We start from the raw sequence: 26,333 nt of genomic DNA, 5'->3' as shown, positions 1-26,333 counted from the left end.
GGCGTTCCGGGGCAGCAACTCACCGTTTCCTGGGAGTGGTGAGTCCAACGCAGGCCTGTCCAGGCGTTTGGAGGGCGGATGTCTGACGTTAATTCCGGGACCTGCATCACTGGATTGTTCGCACAGGGTAACAGTTACCCTGGTTCTACTTCTACACAAAACTATTTTTGCAAAGAAGGGCTGCGCAAGCGTTCGTAGCCTTGCTATGCAAAAAAGCCCTCCCCCATAGGTGGTGTCTAGTTGATCGCACAGGCAGCAAAAAGTTGCTACGTGTGATCAACTCGAAATGACCCCCATTATACATAGTACAGGTTGAGTCTCCCTTATCCAAAATGCTTGGGACCAGAGGTATTTTGGATATGGGATTTTTCCGTATTTTGGAATAATTGCATACCATAATGAGATATCATGGCGATGGGACCCAAGTCTAAGCACAGAATGCACTTATGTTTCATATACACCTTATACAGACAGCCTGAAGGTAATTTTAGCCAATATTTTTTATAACTTTGTACATTAAACAAAGTGTGTGTACATTCACACAATTCATTTATGTTTCATATACACCTTATAAACACAGCTTGAAGGTCATTTAATACAATATTTTTAATAACTTTGTGTATTAAACAAAGTTTGTGTACATTGAGTCATCAAAAAACAAAGGTTTCACTATCTCACTCTCACTCAAAAAAGTCCGTATTTCGGAATATTCCGTGTTTCGGAATATTTGGATATGGGATTCTCAACCTGTAATACTATAAGCAAACGGTCCCAGCATCGTGGCAGTTCACTATCCGGCCAGTAGGTGTCAGTACAGCCTATGAATGTGACAGCCAGGGCTGGGCAGGAAGCTTTCCCCTCCCCCTCACACCTCCCTCTAGAACTTGTCTCCTCTCCCGGCTGCTGCTGTTGCTGCCGCTGCTGCTGCTGCTGTTGCTGTCAGAGTGAGAGAGCTAGACTGGCTGTAGACAGTGGGCTGCTGGAGGAGCTACTGCCAGACAGGGATCTGCCTGTGTGCGCAGACACACTGCAGGGGGAGGTAAGACCCTTCCATTTGCTCAGCATAGGAACAAGTCACATCCCCGGCAGTGAGGGGCAGCTGAGGGGGTGTGAGGGAGGCAAGTGCTGTGGGGTTGCAGCTGGAGCCTCTCTGGGAGTCTGGGAGGAGCTGCTGAGGGCAGAAAAGTGTCAGAGGCCCAAGTTTATTTCTGTGTTTGGGAGAGCACATCTGCCCTGTGTGTGCCGCTCACATCTCGGTATGAATGGGATGCTGCACTGTGGGTGTCAGGTGATGATCCCAATATAGGGTGTCAGGGCAGCTGATGCCTAGGGCTGTTGGAAAGGTGCAGCAGCATCATATGGGGGTCACAATGAATGAGTGTAATGAAAGTATAAGGCATTCAGAGCTATGTGCATTCTGTGGAGGGGGTGTGCCCTGTGCACATGCTCCTGCTTCCTCCATCTATCTGTACTTCCCTGCACCTACATGATGCATGTAGCACGCATCATGCTCAGCTGGGTACCAGCAAACGTCTGCTCACAGTATTGCCAGCTCTCATCTGTATCCACGTAACATGTCATGTTCATTTGTCTTTTATTAATGTCTTCTTCCTGTAAGACCTCTTACAACATACAGTGTGTGTATAATAAATATATATATTTGCCTTTACATGACCGAACGATATTACCATTGAGCAGTCTAGAAATTCTCCATAGATTGGGTAGGCAATTTGTGTAAGTAACGTATAATATCATGTTGTGGCTGTTTTAAATGTGTACTGTACACTGACTTTTTCCAAAATGTCTGGTAATGTACCTCACTTATTATTTATTAGCGAGTGTTCTGTTTTTATGAGTCACTTAGGGAAATAATTAAAATGTTTCTTGTTATGGAAGTATAATTATTATAATATATTGCCTCTTGAGGAGATGAGTGATCTTTATCCTTGTTGATAATTGCACAGCATCTGTGTGTTATGTGTCTGGTGGACAGGCTGGGGCAGGTATCTGTAGGAAATGTTTGGATGCTCAGTGGTAAGATTTGGATTGTGTCCGCACCCTCTATGGTAGACACTTCAGCACTATGATTGCATGTATGTGTAATAGTCCTCAGGTGTCTATATAGGTGTATTAACCCTTCAGAAACCAACATCTGCTACTTTGCATTACCATGTGCCAGTTATTGTTTACTTTGTATAGCGGTTCATTTTGACTGGTCACATCGTAAACACGTGCTCTTAACCGGGCTGCTTCTGAGTTAGCATTACACAAGAGGAGTCGTTCATGCGTCTTATTCTGTTGGCTACAGTAAAGTTTCCAACCCTTGATGTATTGCTTTGTTTGGGGCGATGGATGGTTAGCATAAATCCATACTTTGGTACTTCGCATGTGATGTTCCACATCAGAGTAATGGAACCAGACAGTAATGTTTAAGGTATTGTCCTGTATAGAAGCCTCAAAAAAATTGTAGCTATATAAGAATTAAGCTTACTGCTTTTCTGCCTCACTTGCAGGCAGTAGTTTTCTCTGCCCAGCAAGAGTTGGATCTGTTGTGGGTGGGCTTATGCTGTACCACACACATCACGGAGTACTAAAAATAAAGGCCCTCATTCCGAGTTGATCGGTCGCAAGGCGAATTTAGCAGAGTTACACACGCTAAGCCGCCGCCTACTGGGAGTGTATCTTAGCATCTTAAAATTGCGACCGATGTATTCGCAATATTGCGATCACAAACTACTTAGCAGTTTTAGAGTAGCTCCACACTTACTCTGCCTGTGCGATCAGTTCAGTGCTTGTCGTTCCTGGTTTGACGTCACAAACACACCCAGCGTTCGCCCAACCACTCCCCCGTTTCTCCGGCCACTCCTGCGTTTTTTCCGGAAACGGTAGCGTTTTCAGCCACACGCCCATAAAACGCCGTGTTTCCGCCCAGTAACACCCATTTCCTGTCAATCACATTACGATCGCCGGAGCGATGAAAAAGCCATGAGTAAAAATACTATCTTCATTGTTAAATTACTTGGCGCAGTCGCAGTGCGAATATTGCGCATGCGTACTAAGCGGATTTTCATTGCGATGCGATGAAAAATACCGAGCGAACGACTCGGAATGAGGGCCAAAGTGCAAAAGCCGATTGTTGCAACTCACACTCTGTTGTTGTTGTTGTTGTTGTTGTTGTTGTTGTTTTGTCTTGTTTTGTTTTATTTTTTATTTATTTTATTGAAGTATTTTCTTCCCATCATGTGTTTTTATATGTAAGTAAAAATTATTTTCTGAAAATATTTCCATTCTTTTAGTATGTTTAGCCTATGAGCCAGGTCTTGTGCATTGGTTTATGCTGTCTTGCGTTATTCAGGGCAACCAGTTATCAGTTTTAGTGTTCCCACTAGTTGTATGTACGGTAACATGTTTGTCTTCTGTAGTTCCTCATCTGCTTACTAATGCCCCAAAGCTTGCACTTTTTTCCCAGGAAGCTTTTCAGTAGATGAACTGCTTGCTTATTGTTTTTATTGACCTCATTCTTCGTGTTCAATGTTGGTTTCTCTATCGTCCTAAGTGGATGCTGGGGTTCCTGAAAGGACCATGGGGAATAGCGGCTCCGCAGGAGACAGGGCACAAAAAAGTAAAGCTTTACTAGGTCAGGTGGTGTGCACTGGCTCCTCCCCCTATGACCCTCCTCCAGACTCCAGTTAGATTTTGTGCCCGAACGAGAAGGGTGCAATCTAGGTGGCTCTCCTAAAGAGCTGCTTAGAGAAAGTTTAGTTTAGGTTTTTTTCTTTACAGTGAGTCCTGCTGGCAACAGGATCACTGCAACGTGGGACTTAGGGGGAAAGTAGTAAACTCACCTGCATGCAGAGTGGATTTGCTGCTTGGCTACTGGACACCATTAGCTCCAGAGGGATCGAACACAGGCCCAGCCGTGGAGTCCGGTCCCGGAGCCGCGCCGCCGACCCCCTTGCAGATGCTGAAGCGTGAAGAGGTCCGGAAACCGGCGGCTGAAGACTCCTCAGTCTTCATAAGGTAGCGCACAGCACTGCAGCTGTGCGCCATTTTCCTCTCAGCACACTTCACTGGGCAGTCACTGAGGGTGCAGAGCGCTGGGGGGGGGCGCTCTGAGAGGCAAATATAAACCTTATACAAGGCTAAAAATACCTCACATATAGCCCATAGGGGCTATATGGAGATATTTAACCCCTGCCTGACTGGAAAAATAGCGGGAGAAGAACCCGCCGAAAAAGGGGCGGGGCCTATCTCCTCAGCACACGGCGCCATTTTCTGTCACAGCTCCGCTGGTCAGAACGGCTCCCAGGTCTCTCCCCTGCACTGCACTACAGAAACAGGGTAAAACAGAGAGGGGGGGCACATTAATGGCTATATATATATATATTAAAGCAGCTATAAGGGAGCACTTAATATAAGGATATCCCTTGTATATATAGCGCTTTGTGGTGTGTGCTGGCAGACTCTCCCTCTGTCTCCCCAAAAGGGCTAGTGGGTCCTGTCTTCATTAGAGCATTCCCTGTGAGTTTGCGGTGTGTGTCGGTACGTGGTGTCGACATGTATGAGGACGATATTGGTGTGGAGGCGGAGCAATTGCCAAATATGCAGATGTCACCCCCCAGGGGGTCGACACCAGAATGGATGCCTTTATTTGTGGAATTACGTGATGGTTTATCTTCCCTTAAACAGTCAGTTGAGGACATGAGGCGGCCGGACAATCAATTAATGCCTGTCCAGGCGCCTCAAACACCGTCAGGGGCTGTAAAACGCCCTTTGCCTCAGTCGGTCGACACAGACCCAGACACGGGCACTGATTCCAGTGACGACGGTAGAAATTCAAACGTATTTTCCAGTAGGGCCACACGTTATATGATTTTGGCAATGAAGGAGACGTTACATTTAGCTGATACTACAGATACCGTAAAACAGGGTATTATGTATGGTGTGAAAAAACTACAAACAGTTTTTCCTGAATCAGAAGAATTAAATGACGTGTGTGATGAAGCGTGAGTTGCTCCTGATAAAAAGTTGATAATTTCAAAAAAGTTATTGGCATTATACCCTTTCCCGCCAGAGGTTAGGGCGCGCTGGGAAACACCCCCTAAGGTGGACAAGGCGCTCACACGCTTATCCAAACAAGTGGCGTTACCCTCTCCTGAGACGGCCGCACTTAAGGATCCATCAGATAGAAAGATGGAAGTTATTCAAAAGAATATATACACACATGCAGGTGTTATACTACGACCAGCTATAGCAACTGCCTGGATGTGCAGTGCTGGAGTAGTTTGGTCAGAATCCCTGATTGAAAATATTGATACCCTAGATAGGGACAATGTTTTACTGTCGTTAGAACAAATAAAGGATGCATTTATCTATATGCGTGATGCACAGAGGGATATTTGCACACTGGCATCTCGGATGAGTGCTATGTCCATTTCAGCCAGAAGAGCCTTATGGACACGACAGTGGACAGGCGATGCGGATTCAAAACGTCACATGGAGGTTTTGCCGTATAAAGGGGAGGAGTTATTTGGAGTTGGTCTATCAGACTTGGTGGCCACGGCTACTGCCGGGAAATCCACTTTTTTACCTCAAGTCACTCCCCAACAGAGAAAGGCACCGACCTTTCAACCGCAGCCTTTTCGCTCCTACAAAAATAAGAGAGCAAAGGGCTTGTCGTACCTGCCACGAGGCAGAGGAAGAGGGAAGAGACACCAACAGGCAGCTCCTTCCCAGGAACAGAAGCCCTCCCCGGCTCCTGCAAAAACCTCAGCATGACGCTGGGGCCTCTCAAGCGGACTCGGGGACAGTGGGGGGCCGTCTCAAAAATTACAGCGCGCAGTGGGCTCACTCGCAGGTAGACCCCTGGATCCTGCAGATAATATCTCAGGGGTACAGGTTGGAATTAGAGACGGATCCTCCTCATCGTTTCCTGAAGTCTGCCTTACCAACCGTCTCTTCCGAAAGGGAGAGGGTGTTGGAAGCCATTCACAAGCTGTACGCTCAGCAGGTGATAGTCAAAGTACCCCTATTACAACAAGGAAAGGGGTATTATTCCACTCTATTTGTGGTACCGAAGCCGGATGGCTCGGTAAGGCCTATTCTAAATCTGAAGTCCTTGAACCTCTACATAAAAAAGTTCAAGTTCAAGATGGAGTCACTCAGAGCAGTGATAGCGAACCTGGAAGAAGGGGACTTTATGGTATCCTTGGACATCAAGGATGCGTATCTACACGTTCCGATTTACCCCGCACACCAGGGGTACCTCAGGTTCATTGTTCAAAACTGTCACTATCAGTTTCAGACGCTGCCGTTCGGATTGTCCACGGCGCCTCGGGTCTTTACCAAGGTAATGGCCGAGATGATGATTCTTCTTCGAAGAAAAGGCGTATTAGTTATCCCATACTTGGACGATCTCCTAATAAGGGCAAGGTCCAGAGAACAGCTGGAGACAGCTTTAGCACTATCTCAAGAGGTGCTAAGACAACACGGGTGGATTCTGAATATTCCAAAATCCCATTTAATCCCGACAACTCGTCTGCTGTTCCTAGGAATGATTCTGGACACGGTTCAGAAAAAGGTTTTCCTTCCAGAGGAAAAAGCCAAGGAGTTATCCGATCTGGTCAGGAACCTCCTAAAACCAGGAAAAGTGTCAGTACATCAATGCACAAGAGTCCTGGGAAAAATGGTGGCTTCTTACGAAGCAATTCCATTCGGCAGATTCCATGCAAGAATATTCCAAAGGGATCTGTTGGACAAATGGTCAGGGTCGCATCTGCAGATGCACCTGCGAATAACCCTGTCACCAAAGACAAGGGTGTCACTTCTGTGGTGGTTGCAGAAGGCTCACCTATTAGAAGGCCGCAGATTCGGCATTCAGGATTGGATCCTGGTGACCACGGACGCCAGCCTGAGAGGCTGGGGAGCAGTCACACAAGGAAGAAACTTCCAGGGAGTATGGACGAGTCTGGAAAAGTCTCTTCACATAAACATTCTGGAACTAAGAGCAATCTACAATGCTCTAAGCCAGGCGGAACTTCTCCTGCAAGGAAAGCCGGTGTTGATTCAGTCGGACAACATCACGGCGGTCGCCCATGTAAACAGGCAGGGCGGCACAAGAAGCAGGAGTGCAATGGCAGAAGCTGCCAAGATTCTTCGCTGGGCGGAGAATCACGTGATAGCACTGTCAGCAGTGTTCATCCCGGGCGTGGACAACTGGGAAGCAGACTTCCTCAGCAGACACGATCTTCATCCGGGAGAGTGGGGTCTACATCCAGAAGTCTTCAACATGTTAATAGACCGTTGGGAAAGACCAATTGTAGACATGATGGCGTCTCGCCTCAACAAGAAACTGGACAAATATTGCGCCAGGTCAAGAGATCCACAGGCAATAGCTGTGGACGCACTGGTAACTCCTTGGGTGTACCAGTCAGTGTATGTGTTTCCTCCTCTGCCGCTCATACCAAAGGTATTGAAGATCATACGGCAAAGAAGAGTAAGAACAATACTAGTGGTTCCGGATTGGCCGAGAAGGACTTGGTATCCGGAACTTCAAGAGATGCTCACGGACGAACCGTGGCCTCTACCTCTGAGAAGGGACCTGCTACAGCAGGGTCCCTGTCTTTTTCAAGACTTACCGCGGCTGCGTTTGACGGCATGGCGGTTGAACGCCAGATCCTAAAAGGGAAAGGCATTCCAGAAGAAGTCATTCCTACCTTGATTAAGGCACGGAAGGAAGTCACCGTGAAACATTATCACCGCATTTGGCGAAAATATGTAGCGTGGTGCGAGGATCGGAGGGTTCCGACGGAGGAATTCCAACTGGGTCGTTTCCTACATTTCCTGCAATCAGGATTATCTATGGGTCTCAAATTGGGATCCATTAAGGTTCAAATTTCGGCCCTGTCAATATTCTTCCAAAAAGAATTGGCCTCTGTCCCTGAGGTCCAGACTTTTGTCAAGGGAGTACTGCATATACAGCCTCCTGTGGTGCCTCCGGTGGCACCGTGGGATCTAAATGTAGTTTTAGATTTCCTCAAATCCCATTGGTTTGAACCATTGAAAAAGGTGGATTTGAAATATCTCACATTGAAAGTGACTATGTTACTAGCCCTGGCCTCTGCCAGGAGAGTATCTGAATTGGCGGCTTTATCTTATAAAAGTCCTTATCTAATCTTCCATTCGGATAGGGCAGAACTGCGGACTCGTCCGCATTTTCTCCCTAAAGTGGTATCAGCATTTCATCTGAACCAACCTATTGTGGTGCCTGCGGCCACTAGCGACTTGGAGGACTCCAAGTTGTTGGACGTTGTCAGAGCCTTAAAAATATACATTGCAAGGACGGCTGGAGTCAGAAAATCTGACTCGCTGTTTATATTGTATGCACCCAACAAGTTGGGCGCACCTGCTTCTAAGCAGTCGATTGCTCGTTGGATTTGTAACACAATTCAACTTGCACATTCTGTGGCAGGCCTGCCACAGCCTAAAACTGTAAAAGCCCACTCCACAAGGAAGGTGGGCTCATCTTGGGCGGCTGCCCGAGGGGTCTCGGCATTACAACTCTGCCGAGCAGCTACGTGGTCGGGGGAGAACACGTTTGTAAAATTTTACAAATTTGATACCCTGGCAAAGGAGGACCTGGAGTTCTCTCATTCGGTGCTGCAGAGTCATCCGCACTCTCCCGCCCGTTTGGGAGCTTTGGTATAATCCCCATGGTCCTTTCAGGAACCCCAGCATCCACTTAGGACGATAGAGAAAATAAGAATTTACTTACCGATAATTCTATTTCTCGGAGTCCGTAGTGGATGCTGGGCGCCCATCCCAAGTGCGGATTATCTGCAATACTTGTACATAGTTATTGTTAACTAATTCGGGTTATTGTTAAGGAGCCATCTTTAAGAGGCCCTTTCTGTTGTCATACTGTTAACTGGGTTTAGATCACAAGTTGTACGGTGTGATTGGTGTGGCTGGTATGAGTCTTACCCGGGATTCAAAATGCCTCCCTTATTGTGTATGCTCGTCCGGGCACGGTACCTAACTGGAGTCTGGAGGAGGGTCATAGGGGGAGGAGCCAGTGCACACCACCTGACCTAGTAAAGCTTTACTTTTTTGTGCCCTGTCTCCTGCGGAGCCGCTATTCCCCATGGTCCTTTCAGGAACCCCAGCATCCACTACGGACTCCGAGAAATAGAATTATCGGTAAGTAAATTCTTATTTTCTTCTACCACAGTTGTAAGTTCTTTGGGATAGGGATCTCTAACCTATGCTATCAGATCTTCCTTGTATTTAGCTGTTACCATTAATTGTTATGAATTGTCCGTCTGACTGGTTTTCTTGTGTATAATATTGTGACTTACCTGGGTGTATCGGATTGTTAGTTACCACTTCTTCTTATCCATTTGAGCAGTGGCCATCTTTATGGTGCTCCCAGATGCTTAAGACAGCTGGGGGGAGATGTACTAAGCCTGAAAAGTGATAAATATCACTGTGATAAAGCACCAGCCAATCGGCTCCTAACTGCCATGTCACAGGCTGTGTTTGAAAAATGACAGTTAGGAGCCGATTGGCTGGTGCTTTATCACAGTGATATTTATCACTTTTCAAGCTTAGTACATCTGGCCCCAGGTGACCGTATGAATAGCCTGGCCTATTGGTGCAGTGTGTTTGGATGACTGGAGACCATCAATCAGTCACATGCACAATTCATACAGTCCTGATAACTACATATGGTAACTTCCTTCAAACACATGTAATTTGGTAAGGAAAGGCTGATGTGTCCATGATGGCTCATCATGTTGTAGCATGGTAAATGATGTTCAATGTAGTATACTAAAGGTTAAAAAGGATAGATTAGGTCTATTTTTTTTTTATATCATACTAACCTCCTTTGTAGGACTTCACACTGGAATATCAGAGTGGAGGTCTAAGGGTCAGTCCAACCCGCCCATGCAAAAAGCTGCGATTTGCGGCATAATGTATTGGGGCAGGAGAATGATGACGCATTTTACAGCAAGTTGTCACCTCATGACCCTTGTCCATTTTGGTGGGAAGTTGGTGTAATATCGGTCTACTCTCCCAGGAGATCTATGCACAGTTTGAGAGCCTCCCAGACATTGTGGGAGAGGATGCAAAATATGCGCGGTTTTAAGGTTAGTTTGCTTGAGCGCCCTTCTGACCGCTGGCATCCCATACTCCTCATAAAAAAAAATATGTAGATATATTATATAACAACACAGTGACAAATAAGAGGGGAATTCTAATGCAGTAATTCGTTAAATAAAATGCATACCAGCACAAAAGAATGGGGCTGATCTATTGTTTTGCCATTTAGATTCCACGTATACTAAACATGAAGAAGATGCACAGTACTCTAGATCAAATTTTCTTTTTTGAAATGTAATATTTCTAAAACCATTGCATGCAATTTTAATCAGTTTATTTGATAAATCCACCAGATGTTCAGGATGCCAATAATTTCATCTGCAAATACAGTGCTATGGAGAAGTTCTGGACGAATATTTGTTTCAAAATCCAAAAGTTATTCTAATGTACTTCACCTGTATCTTCTAAATGTTTGCTTATACATCCTGTATAAGGAAATGTGCCATAGAAGATTATTGCAGATGGCCAAGAAATAAATAAGACCTTTTAGTATCATATAATTGCACTTGTTTTATATGAATAGAGAGTTATAACGATATATAGATGTGCAATCTGGTGGTTAATCCATTATAGTCAAGTTTAATGGCAGGACACCCTGGGAAAATTGATAGAGAAAAAAGTAATCACGCTCCTGAACTGTGCAATAAGCGTTTAAGGTTTACTTGGCAACAAAGACCCTTTATCAAGCTGTGTGTGTGTGTGTGTGTGTGTATGTATATGTGTATATATGTATATATGTGTATATATGTATGTATGTATGTATATATATATATATATATATATATATATATATATATATATTATATAAACAATGGGGTTCTAGCCCATGGATTGCACAATGCATCCAAGCATGCAGCCCAACACCAAGGGACCCCATCTCACTGCAGTCCCACCTAGACTTTAAAAAAAAATGTGGTCACTGTTATCACTTTGGGGTCAAATTGAAAATATGCTCCAGGTTTAAAGCTCCCCTGCCAACTAATACCACTTTTACGCCAAAAACCCCGGTATGACCCAGGTTTCAGAACATGATTCCAACTCTGGTCAGATCCTGTTTACACTGCACCTTGGATCTGGGTTATTCCCGGGTCAGCCTCATTTACACTGTGCCTGGGTCTGCCCTGCATGTCACTCACAGACTACCTTGAGGCGGACCTCTGTATACACAGCCAATCAGCAGCTTTTAAGCATAACCTGGATTGTATAACACAGGTCGAGTGGTTTACACTGCACCATTACCTGGGTCCGACCCTAGTAGCTATCAGGGTCAGGCTCCCAGGTTCCTCGACCTGGGTTATTTTTCAAGGACCCTTTTACACCAAGCTGTGACCTGAGTAGACCCGGCAGTAACCCAGGTTATTGTGACAGTGTAATACCACTTTCACACCGCAAATGCCGGATCCCACTCGGGAATTGGAAACGGGTCCTTCCCGCGTGGGATCCGGCATTGGACGCTACAGCTGGCTTCCCTGGTTGCCATAGCAGCGGGTGGTGGAGCTGGCAGCGGGGGCGGAGGCAGCGCTGGGAGATGAGCTCATCTCCGCGCCGCCTCTCCCTATCTAGTGAACGGGTCCAAGGTCGCATTGACCCGGGAATCCGTTTACGCAGCCACTGACCCGGTATTCAACCCAGAAATAACACTGCTTTATTCCCAGGTTGAATTACTGGTTCAGGCGACCTGGGAATTCCACCATGGCGCTTTCACACGGCATGCTGACTTGGCAATATGCCGGGTCGATACCGGGTTATTTGTGCGGTGTGAAAGGGGTGTTAAAGGGGTTTTACTTACGACATTTAAAGGTGAGACAGTCGCCAACACAGCTTCTAAATTACCAGTACGGAAGCAGCTGACACAGGTTTGAAGTAAAAAAGCTTAGAAGGGGTGCATTTAAAAAAAATAAAAAAAAAAGTTTAGGTGATAGAGTAGGACTTGCAGTGAGATGGGGTACCTTGGTGTTGGGCTTGGATGCATTGTGCAAAGCTATATATGTGTGTGTGTGTGTGTGTATGTGTATATATAATACATTATAATATGTTCCTGTGTATATATTTTTTATTTTAATTAATTTACTGCACTAGAAAGTGCTATCTCAAATATTTCTCAGTGGTTAAAAATTTTTTACCAGGCCATAGAGTGTCTAAATGAGCTCAGCAGCTATGGGGTTAAAACAAGTGTGGTGCGTACTGTACCTCTCAAGCTGACCCTGGTGAGCTTCCAAATTCTTGTTACAAAGGTTGTTTTGCTCTAGGTTTATTAGAGGATCCTACAGTACTAAAGTGTGCAATGCATAATTCCAAAACACTTTCTGTTCTGTTTTGTTCTCTTGCTCAGAAGGGATGCAGCTTATACCCCTTTTCCACCAAAGTCCTGTGTTCGACTTGAGATTTGGAACACTGGCCCTCATTCCGAGTTGTTCGCTCGCTAGCTGCTTTTAGCAGCATTGCACACGCTAAACTGCTGCCCTCTGGGAGTGTATCTTAGCATATCAGAATTGCGAACGAAAGATTAGCAGATTTGCGATTAGAAATTTCTTAGCAGTTTCTGAGTAGCTCCAGACTTACTCTGCCATTGCGATCAGTTCAGTCAGTTTCGTTCCTGGTTTGACGTCACAAACACACCCAGCGTTCGCCCAGACACTCCCCCGTTTCTTCAGACACTCCCGCGTTTTTCCCAGAAACTCCAGCGTTTTTTCGCACACTCCCATAAAACGGCCAGTTTCCGCCCAGAAACACCCACTTCCTGTCAATCACACTCCGATCACCAGAACGATGAAAAATCCTCATTATGCCGTGAGTAAAATACCTAACTTTTGAGTAAATTAACTAAGCGCATGCGCTCTGCGAACCTTGCGCATGCGCAGTAAGCGACTAATCGCAATATAGAGAAAATCGGCAACGAGCGAACAACTCTGAATGACCACCACTGTTCCAATCCAGGTAATTCCTGGGTCAGTGACATTCACACTGCGCATGTGTGCAGTTCCTCTACTCCCGGTGCTTGGAGAGGGTGTAGTATGGTATGCCGGCGGCAGGGCTCCCGGCGACCAGCATACCGGCGCCGGGACCCCGACCGCCGGCATACCGACAGCGTGGCGAGCGCAAATGAGCCCCTTGCGGGCTCGCTGCGGGCACGGTGGCACGCTACCACGCTATTTTATTCTCCCTCCAGGGGGGTCATGGACCCCCACGAGGGAGAATGTGTCGGTATGCCGGGTGTTGGGATTCCGGCGCCGGTATAGTGTGCGCCGGGATCCCGACATTCGGCATACTGAAGACCAAAGACCACCCCCTGGAGATGACATCTCCACGCGTTGGGAAATATGTCTGTCAACCATTTACCCTGCAGCTGAAGGGCTCCTTTCTAGGCAAAATCTGTTAGCTACCCCAGTAGGATTGACGGGTCACTCGACACAGGTTTTTTTTTTAAGGGAGCTGTTTTTACTGACAAAACTCCCGGGTTGATGCGTGTTCACGTGGAAAAAGCCAATGATGCTAGTAAAAGCTGGACAAAATTGGCAAAGCACACTCTGGATGAAACCTTTGCCTCTGTTTCCCGCACTCTGCAGATACTGTGTGTGTGTGGGTTGTTTTTCCCCCCAATATTTGTGAATGATATTAGTAGGGGTTTAAAAAAAATATATAAATACAAAAAAAACAAAACCAAAAACTGGTTCACTTTAGTAATATTTTACGTGTCCTGTTCTAATTGGGAAGGTTTTTAATCTCCTGGTCAAAGAACTACACTAAGCACTACATAATTGAGACAAAGATAAATCTTTTAAAAAATATGGTCATGTCTCTCACAAATAAGTTATGCTGAGGAAGGCTACCGATAGTTGTATAGATAAGCGATCTAGACTGATATAGTCTTGCCTCTGCAGTCCTGGCATGAATACTTGTTTGATTTACAATAGACCTGACAGCTCTGGGAAACATGCCTAAATTATTTTACCTATTACTAATTGCCAATTCTTACCTGCGGATCTGTGTTCCCGCTGCACTTGTGATATTTATCATCTAGATTTATAAAGCTTATGTCACCTACAACAGTGGATGCAACTACTGTGTTTTGTAGCTAAACCCATTATGCAACTGTAGCCTATCAATTCGCGGGTGTGGCTTATTAAATCTACACTAATATGTCTACAGTCAATAGAACTACCACTAATGGTAGACATGCATTAGGTCGGCAGGGTCAAAAGGTTGACACGGAAATGGTCAACACAAAAAGAGGTAGAGACATTTTTATTAAATTTCTTGGGTCTTTTTTAACTGTTCTGCCACAAACAAGTCAGTGTTTATGTACCGCGTCCCCTTGCATGGCTCGCCTTCAGGCAAGGTGCCATTCGGCACAGGCTGTGTCGGACTGGGACGTGCATGGCCCACCGGAGGAATGCAATTGTAGGGGCCAGTGCTTAAAGTTGCCCTAGAGAGGTGGTGGAACTCTTCCCCCCTGCCCCCCCCCCCCCCCCCCGGTGCCCATGTAAGAAAGGGATTGCGAGTGCCCCCAAAAGGGGGCGTGGTCTCACAAAGAAGGGGGGTGGTCACGCATTACTATCCCCAATTAAAATTATTCTGCACAGTAGCACAATCTTATTCACATTACACCACATAGTAGTGTCCCTTATTCATGTAATGACACACATTAGTGCCCCTTATACACAAAGCCCATAGTAATAGCGCCCCTAATACACATAATGCCCACAGTAGTAGCATCCTTATACAATGCCCACAGTAGTAGTGCCCCTTATGCAATGTCCACTGTAGTGATAGTGCCCTTTATGTAGAGCCCATAGTAGTAGTGCCCCTTATGTCACCAGGAGAGATGCCCCTTATGAAGTGCCCCCTATACAATGCCCTCATTAGTATTGCAGCCTGTAGTATTGCCGCCTGTAGTTGTACCCCCAGTAGTTTAGCCCCCACTGCTAATGACCCCTGTAGAAGCTGATACACACACACACACACACACACACACACACACACACACACACACACACACACACCCTCTCAAACAATACATACCAGCCCCGCTCCTGTTTCCAGACTGCTGCCCTCCGCCTGGCCACCCGCTTCCCAGAACTATGGGAGAGACATCATGACGTCAGGAGTGAGCTCCGGCTGCCGCTATGGAGAGGGAGCCGGGCGCCCGCTGGTAATACAATCTCTGCAGGGCGCTCGGTATTTCCCTGTGGCGCCAGGCTAACATCGGGTTAGGTGAGCCGGAGGAGGCGGAACTGCGTTCCGTCTCCAAATCGAACCGACAGAACGCTGTTCCACACCCGTTACGGCTCACTTTAACTCCTTGTTTAGGGGTGTGGCCAATCTCTAGAAGAAGTGTGGCCAGCTGCCAGAGAAGCTTGCTAACCGTTAGAGAGTGCATGGTCTGGGCCCTATGATAAATATATACAGTAAATACTGCTAGTGCGTGCATGATAATGTACAATATTAATAACAGTACTGTAGAAAAGACACCATATCCTGTGCAGTATAATGTAACGTATGTATAATGTACAATTCTAGTGCACAGTCTGGAGCCTGATCTCCTATAGTAGGTGGGGCCCATCGGGGGTTTCCCCTATGGGCCAGTCCGACCCTGGGCGCAGGTTACTATTCCCAATCGTAGTTCACGTGGATGGTAAAGTATGAAAACGTAGCGAAAAACAAAACAAAAACTTGCTTCAACCATACTGTGTGTGTCGACCTTTTGAACTGTCTACTTTTTACATGTTGACCTTTTGACCCTGTTGACCTAATGCATGTCTACCGTTAGTGCTCGACCTATTGACTGTAGATGTTTTTAGTGTAGATCTATAGACCGGATACACAATTCGCTATGTACTGGTGTCTAAGTGATGTCATTAGATCCTAGTGAATTCATAGACTGTGTTCACAAGGATATTAGCTTAGTTCACAGAATGGCTGTCTCCACTTCATGTATGGTGGCAGGCATACTTTTCCCATAAATTAGGGTTACCACCCATCCGGGATTCCTCTTGTGATTTTCGGATTGTCTGGAGGAATCCTGGATTGATGGTAACGTTAATTAAAGGGTACCTGTTTGTCATTCCAGGACATGCATTGGCCAGAAAGCAATGCCCTCTGCTGCTCCGCTTCCACCCACCTCCTCACGCTTCTCTAACCTATAATCAGGGATGGGCTGTGACCTGGGCAGGGTGGCAATGCTCTGCCCCTGGGCCGGTGTACTTTTAGTGCTCTGGGTTCAGCTTCAGATCCTGACATGGAAATCTAGCAGGGCAAGAGAACAGTGCTGCCTGGGCTGGCTATGACTGTTTCTCACTCAGTAGCTACAAGTTCCGTCCTCTATTCTCTTTAGTTGACGCTCCCTTCTTACCTCCTATTAGAGCCATATGTGTAGTGATAAACCAACAGAAACCTCTGGCTCTAGGCAACACAATAATAGTAGTAATTTACAAGGATGAATACATAATGTTAAACTTATTAAAGTTATTACATAACAGGTGATGCCGACTCAAAGAGGCATATGGAGTTTTTGCCTTACAAGGGTGAGGAATTGTTTGGAGAGGGCCTTTCGGACCTCGTCTCCACAGCTATGGCAGGTAAATCGAATTTTTTGCCTTATGTTCCCTCACAATCTAAGAAAGCGCCTTATTATCAAATGCAGTCCTTTCGTTCAAATAAAAGCAAAAGAGTACGTGGATCGTCCTTTCTTGCCAGAGGTAAGGGCAGAGGGAAAAAGCTGCACAACACAGCTAGTTCCCAGGAACAGAAGTCCTCCCCGGCCTCTGCAAAATCCACCGCATGACGCTGGGGCTCCCCTGAGGGAGTCCGCTCCAGTGGGGGCACGTCTTCGACTTTTCAGCCACATCTGGGTTCACTCACAGGTGGATCCCTGGGCAATAGAAATTGTTTCCCAGTGATACAAGCTGGAATTCGAAGAGGTGCCTCCTCGACGGTTTTTCAAATTGGCGCTACCGACTTCTCCCCTGGAAAGGGAGATAGTGTTACATGCGATTCACAAATTGTGTCTTCAACAAGTTGTGGTCGAGGTTCCCCTGCTTCAAAGAGGGAAGGGGTATTACTCAACTCTGTTTGTGGTCCCGAAACCGGACGGTTCGGTCAGACCCATTTTGAATTTAAAATCCCTGAACCTTTACTTACAACGGTTCAAATTCAAAATGGAATCGCTCAGAGTGGTCATCGCCAGCCTGGAAGGGGGGGATTTTATGGTATCTCTGGACATAAAGGATGCATACCTGCATGTTCCCATATATCCTCCTCATCAGGCGTACCTGAGATTTGCGGTACAGGATTGTCATTACCAATTTCAGACGTTGCCGTTTGGGCTTTCCACGGCCCCGAGAATTTTCACCAAGGTAATGGCGGAAATGATGGTGCTCCTGCGCAAGCAGGGTGTCACAATTATCCCGTACTTGGACGATCTCCTCATAAAAGCGAGATCACTGGAGAAGTTGCTGAACAGCGTATCACTTTCACTGAAGGTGTTACAGCGACACGGCTGGATTCTCAATATTCCAAAGTCGCAGCTGAATCCTACGACTCATCTGCCCTTCTTGGGCATGATTCTGGACACAGACCAGAAAAGGGTTTTTCTTCCGATAGAAAAAGCGCAGGAACTCATGACTCTAGTCAAGAACCTGTTGAAGCCAAAACAAGTGTCAGTACATCATTGCACTCAAGTCCTGAGAAAAATGGTGGCGACGTACGAAGCCATTCCCTTCGGCAGGTTTCATGCAAGGACTTTCCAATGGGACCTATTGGACAAATGGTCCGGGTCACATCTGCAAATGCATCAGCGGATCACCCTGTTCCCCAGGGCCAGGGTATCTCTCCTGTGGTGGCTGCAGAGTGCTCACCTTCTAGAGGGCCGCAGGTTCGGCATTCAGGATTGGATCCTGGTGACCACGGACGCGAGCCTCCGAGGTTGGGGAGCAGTCACACAAGGAAGAAATTTCAAGGGCTTTGGTCAAGTCAAGAGACTTGTCTTCACATCAACATCCTGGAACTAAGGGGCATATACAACGACCCAACGTCAAGCGGAGACCTTGCTTCGCGACCGACCAGTTCTGATCCAGTCAGACAACGTCACCGCAGTAGCTCATGTAAACCGCCAGGGCGGCACAAGGAGCAGAGTGGCGATGGCGGAAGCCACCAGAATTTTTTGCTGGGCGGAGAATCATGTAAGCGCACTGTCAGCAGTGTTCATTCCGGGAGTGGACAACTGGGAAGCAGACTTCCTCAGCAGACACGACCTACACCCGGGAGAGTGGGGACTTCATCAGGAAGTCTTCGAACAGATTGCAAGTCGGTGGGGACTGCCCCAAATAGACATGATGGTGTCCCGTCTCAACAAAAAGCTACAAAGGTATTGCACCAGGTCAAAAGATCCTCAGGCGGTAGCTGTGGATGCCCTAGTGACACCGTGGGTGTTCCAATCGGTCTATGCATTTCCTCCTCTTCCTCTCATACCCAAGGTGTTGAGAATAATAAGAAAAAGAGGAGTGAGCACAATACTCATTGTTCCGGATTGGCCACGAAGGACCTGGTGTCCGGATCTGCAGGAAATGCTCACAGAAGATCCGTGGCCTCTTCCTCTAAGACAGGACCTGTTGCAACAGGGTCCCTGTCTGTTCCAAGACTTACCGCGGCTGCGTTTGACGGCATGGCGGTTGAACGCCGGATCCTAGCGGAAAAAAGTATTCCGGATGAGGTCATTCCTACGCTAATAAAGGCTAGGAAGGACGTGACATCTAAACATTATCACCGAATATGGCGAAAATATGTTTCTTGGTGTGAGGCCAGGAATGCTCCTATGGAAGAATTCCATCTAGGCCGTTTTCTTCACTTCCTACAAACTGGAGTGAATTTGGGCCTAAAATTAGGCTCCATTAAAGTTCAGATTTCGGCCTTATCCATTTTCTTTCAAAAGGAATTGGCCTCTCTACCTGAAGTACAGACTTTTGTGAAGGGAGTACTGCATATTCAGCCTCCTTTTGTACCTCCGGTGGCGCCTTGGGACCTTAACGTGGTGTTAAGTTTCCTTAAGTCACATTGGTTTGAACCACTTAGAACAGTGGAGTTGAAATATCTCACTTGGAAGGTGGTCATGTTGTTAGCCTTGGCTTCGGCTAGGCGAGTTTCGGAATTAGCGGCTTTATCACATAAAAGCCCCTATCTGGTTTTCCATATGGATAGAGTGGAATTGCGGACCCGTCCTCAATTCCTACCTAAGGTGGTCTCATCCTTTCATATGAACCAACCTATTGTCGTGCCTGTGGCTACACGTGACTTGGAGGATTCCAAGTCCCTTGATGTGGTCAGGGCTTTGAAAATTTACGTGGCCAGAACGGCTAGTATCAGAAAAACAGAAGCACTGTTTGTCCTGTATGCAGCCAACAAGGTCGGCGGCCCTGCTTCAAAGCAGACTATTGCTCGCTGGATCTGTAACACGATTCAGCAGGCGCATTCTACGGCAGGGTTGCCGTTACCAAAATCTGTTAAGGCCCATTCCACTAGGAAGGTGGGCTCGTCTTGGGCGGCTGCCCGAGGGGTCTCGGCACTACAGCTGTGCCGAGCTGCTACTTGGTCGGGGTCAAACACCTTTGCAAAGTTCAATAAGTTTGATACCCTGGCTGAGGAGGACCTCCTGTTTGCTCAATCAGTACTGCAGAGTCATCGGCACTCTTCCGCCCGTTTGGGAGCTTTGGTATAATCCCCATGGTCCTTACGGAGTCCCAGCATCCTCTAGGACGTTAGAGAAAATAAGATTTTAAATTCAATAATTTTTTTTATTAGAGTTTTAAATTTTCCAAGAACGTTTCACACAACAAAAAGAAAAACAAAAACAAAAACATACATACCATTACATACATACTCAATATGCACAAAACAACTGCACATATACAGAGCACATGGTACATCAATTATATATAATACCTCCTATATCGTATAATCTCAGATGGACTATTCTTGAGAGTATCGCATCACAAACATATATATCGGAAACAGACACCAGTATATCAGAGCAAGCACAGTAGAATACACTAAGTTTCTGCAAGGCCGGCCGCGGGGCAACCACCCCCAAAGTGTACCGGGACAAAGTAAGGAGAAAGGCACATGGCAGGATTTTATGAATCCTTGAAGTGTTTAGACTCTATCCATCTGCCCCAAATTGTACACCATTTCCTCTCCACCTTCCTCGCCAGGAACACAAATTTTTCGTGTGCGACAGTTTCGTTGACCAGGGCTATCCAGGCCTTAACTGTCGGGGCCTCACCCGCCAGCCACAACCGGGCTATACAGACTCTGGCCAGAGCGCATAGGTTGATAACATATCTTCTGCTAGGTGGGTCTAGAGCTTCCTCGTCCACTATCAACAGGGTACATAAAGCAGGTGTGCATATGGCGGAGGGGACCCCCGTATCACCTATAATGCGTATGACAGCCATCCAAAAATGAGACACGCCAGGGCACACCCAGAGCAGATGCCAGAAATCAGCACCTGTGGTTCCACACTTAGGGCACTGGGGGCTGTGAGATCCCCCAATATGTGCTAACCTCACCGGGGTCATATATACTCTATGCAGGATATATAGTTGTATTTGTTGGTACCTGGCAGAGGAAGTGGAGATCCGATGGGCTCCCATAGCGGTACTCCATGCATCGTCCGACAACATACCCACTTCCGATTCCCACTTTCCCCGGAGAGCAGTTAGAGGATCCGTATGATGTAGCTGCAGAATACGGCCATATATCTTAGAGACCAAGTGTCCCGAGTCTAACGTCTGCAGCATTAGTTTGACAGGGGAGTCAACAAGGATCGGAGGGCCATCTGGGAACTGGGTAGCCAAAGCGTGTCTCAGCTGAAGGAATCGATAAAAGAACCCCGAGGGGATATTATGTGCCTGTTGAAGTTGTTGAAATGAGGTAAGGGTCCCATCACTATATATCTGTCCCATGGAGTGTACTCCCCAGTTACCCCACACTTCCCTTACCTGAAGTTGACACAACTCCGGCAGCCCGTACGCGTTATCCAGTGGGGTATCAGGATCAATACCCTGGCCCCGCATCACAGAGTGCACCAATTTCCATATCAGGATGGATTGTTTAATCAATGGCAATGTGGACATTTTGACGCTACCACACAAGAGCAGCTGCAATGGGGAGCCCCCAGGGTAGTCATGGTGCAACATCAGTGAGTGCAACGCCAGGGCATCAAGGTCGGTAATCCACTCCCAGACATGCGCCAGCTGCGCAGCATAATAATAAAAGCGGAAGTTGGGGAGGGCCAAACCCCCCATGTCCCTTGACCTGGTCAAAGCATCTAATCGCAGACGTGCCCGCTTACTAGCCCATACTAGGGAGGAAAGTAGCCCATTTATTTGTTTAAAAGTCTTCAGCGGGATATAAACGGGAGATTGTTGGAGAACATACAGAAGTTTGGGCTGGAAGACCATTTTTACCATATTTACCCTCACTGTGACTGTTAAGGGTAGTTTCCCCCATACCTTCACCCGACCACGGAGATACGTTATTTGTGGAGTGATATTTAGGGAGGAGAACTTTTGAGGATCATTAGATACCCATATGCCCAAGTATTTGAATGAGTCCACCCACCGCAACGGAAGAGCCACCAATGGGAAAGCAGGAACCTCCCCCCGGAGTGGGATAATAAAGGATTTCTCCCAATTAATCAGGAGCCCAGAGTATCGCCCGAACTCAACAATAATTCCCAAGATCCTAGGCATAGACTCAGCATAGCGATCCACGAATAACAGAACATCATCGGCATATAGTGCCACCCTGTCCTCGCGGGCACCCACCCTGAAGCCAGTGATCCCCGCATCCGCCCTTAGGAGGCAGGCAAGGGGCTCAATGGCCATAGCAAATAGAGCAGGGGACAGTGGGCAACCCTGTCGCGTACCCCTAGATAAAGGAAAGGAATGAGACACAAAACCGTTAATTGCCACTCTCGCCAAGGGAGAGGAATACATCAATTGAACATATTTAATGAAGTTTGGACCTATACCGAATCTACGCATAACTTCCCACAAATATGCCCATTCTACGGAATCGAAAGCCTTAGCGGCGTCCAACGAGACGACTATGGAGGTGGTGGGGTCCTTACAGGGGAGTTGTAGATGGGTAAACAGACGTCTAAGGTTAATGGATGTCGACTTATTGGGCATAAATCCCGTCTGATCCGGATGTATAATATGAGATATGACTGTATTTAATCTGCCGGCCAGAACCTTAGCCAATATTTTAATATCAGTGGGTAAAAGGGATATAGGGCGATAGGACTCAACTCTCCTAATATCCTTATTTGGTTTAGGGAGAACTACAATCAAAGCCTCCGCCATAGACGGAGGGAGAGACTCTTGTGCAAAAATTTGGCCGTAAAGCTCTAGAAGGCGAGGGACAAAAAAATCCAGATGGTGCCCGTAGACCTCTGAAGGTATGCCGTCCATGCCGGAGGCCTTACCACTAAGGGAGGCCTTAATAGCAGCCATAATCTCTTCGGGTGAAATAGGCGCTTCCAGTAGATCACAAGCCTCGCTGGACAGGGTGGGGAAGGAAACAGCGTCCAAATAATCATTGAGATGCAATTGAGTGCACTCCAGCTTGGATTCATATAAGCGGCTATAATAGGACACAAATTCAGCCGCCATTTGTGGGGTCTGAGTTAGGGAAATGCCATCAGAATTTAAAATCTCAACCACTACATTAGTAGGTCTGTCACCCCGGGCCAGGGAGGCCAAGTACGCCCCCGGCCTATCCCCCGTAGCGTAAAATTTATGGGAGGAGAAAAGGAGTCTATGCTGAGTCTTCTCCATTAGATAATCCTTCCATTCTCTCTGAGCCGATAACCAGGCTAACTTAGAACTATTCAAGGAGTCCTGCAAGTACTGCAATTCTGCGGCGACACTCTGGGCCTCCAACACCATCTCCCGTTGTTTATAAAAGGACTTCAAGTTAGCTACCCGTTTAATCAAACTCCCTCGCATAAAGGCCTTAAACGTGTCCCATAGAATAGAGATAGCAGTTCCGGCACTATTTAACTCAAAGAATTCCCGCCATGTGGCCACCAGGTCAGAACCATCCCCCATGTGGACAAGCCAGAACGGGTTAAATTTCCATACAGTCTGGCCCCTAGAACAATTAAAATCTAAGGTAAGAGTCAAAGGGGAGTGATCCGATATACCCCTAGTTTCATACCTAATATCGCCCACCCGGGGAACCATGTCGCTCGAAAGGAGGGCCAGGTCAATCCTGGAGAACGAAGAATGGGAGTGAGAGAAACAGGAGTATTGTCTAAGAGACGGGTGTCTCAACCTCCAAGGATCAACCAGGCCCAACCCCGACACCACATTGGCAAAAGAGAGATTCCCAGGGCATGCAGTCGACTGAGACCTAGACAGCCTATCCATCGCTGCATCTAGCACATTGTTAAAATCCCCGAGGCAAATAACCGATATCCCGGGGGAAGAGGCCATGAACCCGGCAGCCTTCTTAAGTACTTCAGGGGAATAGGGAGGGGGCACATAAACCGCCAGAAGAAGGACAGGGACGTAAAATAATCTACATTTTAGAAACACATATCTCCCCCACGGATCCGTCTGCACAGATTCCAGCACGAAGGGGACGGTCCGCTTAATGAGGACTGAAACTCCACGAGAGGCAGAAGTATACGTGGAATGGTACGCCCATCCCACCCAAGGCCTTTTTAGTGACAGAATCTTATTCCCCACCAAGTGTGTTTCCATAAGGCAGACTACATCAGCGGCACAGGTTTTAATCTGTCGGAGTACCAAGGACCTCTTAACTTTGTCACTGAGACCCCGCACATTCCACGATAACACTTTAGTCCCAGCCATAGTGCATCAAAAGTAGAATAAATGTAGTACCCCGCGGCCAGCCCAATCCATCATGCTTATGCTCAATCACCAGATACCAATACTCAGATAATACAACAATGAACCATGTCCACGTACACCATACCTCTCCACACACATTAGAACCATAACCCAGAACCCTCCCCCACCCCCCTCCCTGTATACCACCCCCAACTTGCAGCATACTTGGATCCCAAAACTAAACACAAGTACCCAAATTCAAATACACAGCTTTCGTAGCACCATTAAGTGGTGCAAGTACACCTTGATCGGGCCAAGAATATAATGACTCTCGGGAGAACAGAGATAGCCTCCAGCCACCAACCCCCCCCCCCCCCCCCTATCCAGATAGGAGGGGAAATCACAGACATCCCCCCCCCCTGGGTCTGTGCATAACTAATACAAAACAGCATACCTGCGTAGACAAGAGCCAACATAGCGAACTGTGGGTGTAACCCCCCACCCCCACCCCCCAGAGACAACAGGGGATAACAGAAATTACAAAGCCTACCTGAAGCATCGATATAAACAAACGAGTGGTCACTCGACCTGTCGTACCTGTGATAACAGAGTAATGTGACTAGGATACTGAAGTATAGAGGACAATGACCCCAGTTCAACACTCCCGCAGCCTATTACCACATATTAATTAACACGCATGTACTACCCACATAAATAATAACAAGAGGAGCACATAAGGAGAGAAAAAGAAAAGGAAGGACATAACTAAGGCAATCATGGTAGAACTAGCATTAAAGTTAGGTCGGAGACTCAGGGATCTGCGAGAGCACGTCTTGCCGGAAATCGTCTATCCAGCCACGTCGTGGCCTCACGGGGAGTCGTGAAAAACTTCGTTTCTCCATCAGCCACTACTCGTAACTTAGAGGGGAAGAGCATGGCATACGGCAGGTCAAGTTCACGGAGCCTCCTCTTAACAGATATGAACTGAGCCCTGTCCTTTTGTACATCCACGGCAAAGTCTGGGAAGACTGATATGGGCGATCCATTCCATTTCAAGGGGCCCTTAGTACGGGCCAGCCTTAGGACTGTGTCGCGGTCTCGGAAATGGAGGAACTTAGCAATAAAGGTGCGAGGTGGAGCCCCTGGAGGCAGCGGACGCATCGGAACTCTATGGGCCCGTTCCACGGTAAAGTAAGGTGAGAATTCCTCAGTCCCAAAAGCATCACGGAGCCATTTCACAAGAAATTCTTCAGGAGTTGAGCCCTCCTCCTTTTCCGGCAAGCCAACAAAACGGACGTTATTGCGCCGCAAGCGCCCCTCCATATCCGTCAGTTTTTTGCGCACCTCGGTCATTTGAGATTCCAAAACATCAGTGCGCCGACCCAGCGGGCCGACGGAGTCTTCGACATTAGATATACGGGTCTCAGCTTCGCCCACTCGCTCCCTCACCCGCTGAAGGTCCTGATGTATAATGGAGAGATCAGACTGCACTTGTCCAATCTTGTCCGCCAGACGCGTCTCGCTGGCATTCACCGCATCTAGTACTCTCTGCAGGGTAGCATCGGGATGGTCCGAAGAGGCGGAACTATATGCAGGAGATGGTGGTGCAGATTCAGATCCAGCATTTTCACCCCCCCCCGACGCTGATTGCCAGGATTTCGGACAAATTTATCCATTGCGCCCGCCGCCGCGTTACTTTGGCGGCCGCGCACCATTTTAGACAACACGGTGTCGTTCTGCTCAGCCGAGCAAATATATCAAAGCAAATATAAGTAAGCAAGAGGGGGGCGTCCACACCAACACCCTATATAAAGGTCAGCGGGTTCAGGGCAGAGTATGAATATGTATAGTTAAACAGCAGGGCCAGGGACTCCGGATATATTGTGCATCCGCCTGATGGAGCAGAGTGCCAGTTATTCCCCCTTAATCAGAGCCGTGCAGTGAGGATACACAGGCCCTCGTACTAATCTCCAGGCAGGGTGAGTTCAGGAGCAGCTAGCCAGAGGTGTGCAGCGGGGGGAGAGGGGGGAAGGGCACACGCGACCCAACAGATTTCCAGCCAGCCCAGATATGCCCCTACAGAGCCAAGTGTTTCTGATGGCTGCAGCTGGCAGGGAGAGATCGCAGGAGGTACACTTCCGGTCCTCCGGGCCCGCGGCAGCGGAGGGTGGCAATCCGGGCAGCCTCAGCTATGGCTCTTGTCCCCCAGCAGGTGTACAGGGCGGCAGTCGAGCTCTCCCCCCTCCTCTCCACAGATGCGCGGGCGGCGGTACGGAGCCGGAGCCGAACTTCCGGTTCCCCGAGCGGCACTAATCT

At 47.4% G+C, this 26,333-nt stretch overlaps 1 protein-coding gene across 4 annotated transcripts in view; it reads left to right on the top strand.

Moving 5' to 3' along the window:
- The first annotated feature begins 869 nt into the window (after positions 1–869).
- The window catches only part of LDLRAD4 (low density lipoprotein receptor class A domain containing 4), a 969,790-nt gene continuing 944,326 nt past the window's right edge, over positions 870–26,333 (top strand). For all 4 annotated transcript variants that reach the window (XM_063923409.1, XM_063923410.1, XM_063923407.1 and 1 more), the window contains exon 1: positions 870–1,039. The gene's annotated coding sequence lies outside the window, so the exon portion shown is untranslated. The remainder of the gene's footprint in view (positions 1,040–26,333) is intronic.

The sequence above is a fragment of the Pseudophryne corroboree genome, chromosome 5 (genome assembly GCF_028390025.1).
Source record: "Pseudophryne corroboree isolate aPseCor3 chromosome 5, aPseCor3.hap2, whole genome shotgun sequence".
NCBI lineage: Eukaryota > Metazoa > Chordata > Amphibia > Anura > Myobatrachidae > Pseudophryne > Pseudophryne corroboree.
Note: the sequence above shows the minus strand (reverse complement) of the source record. Positions and strands in the feature narration are given on the sequence as shown.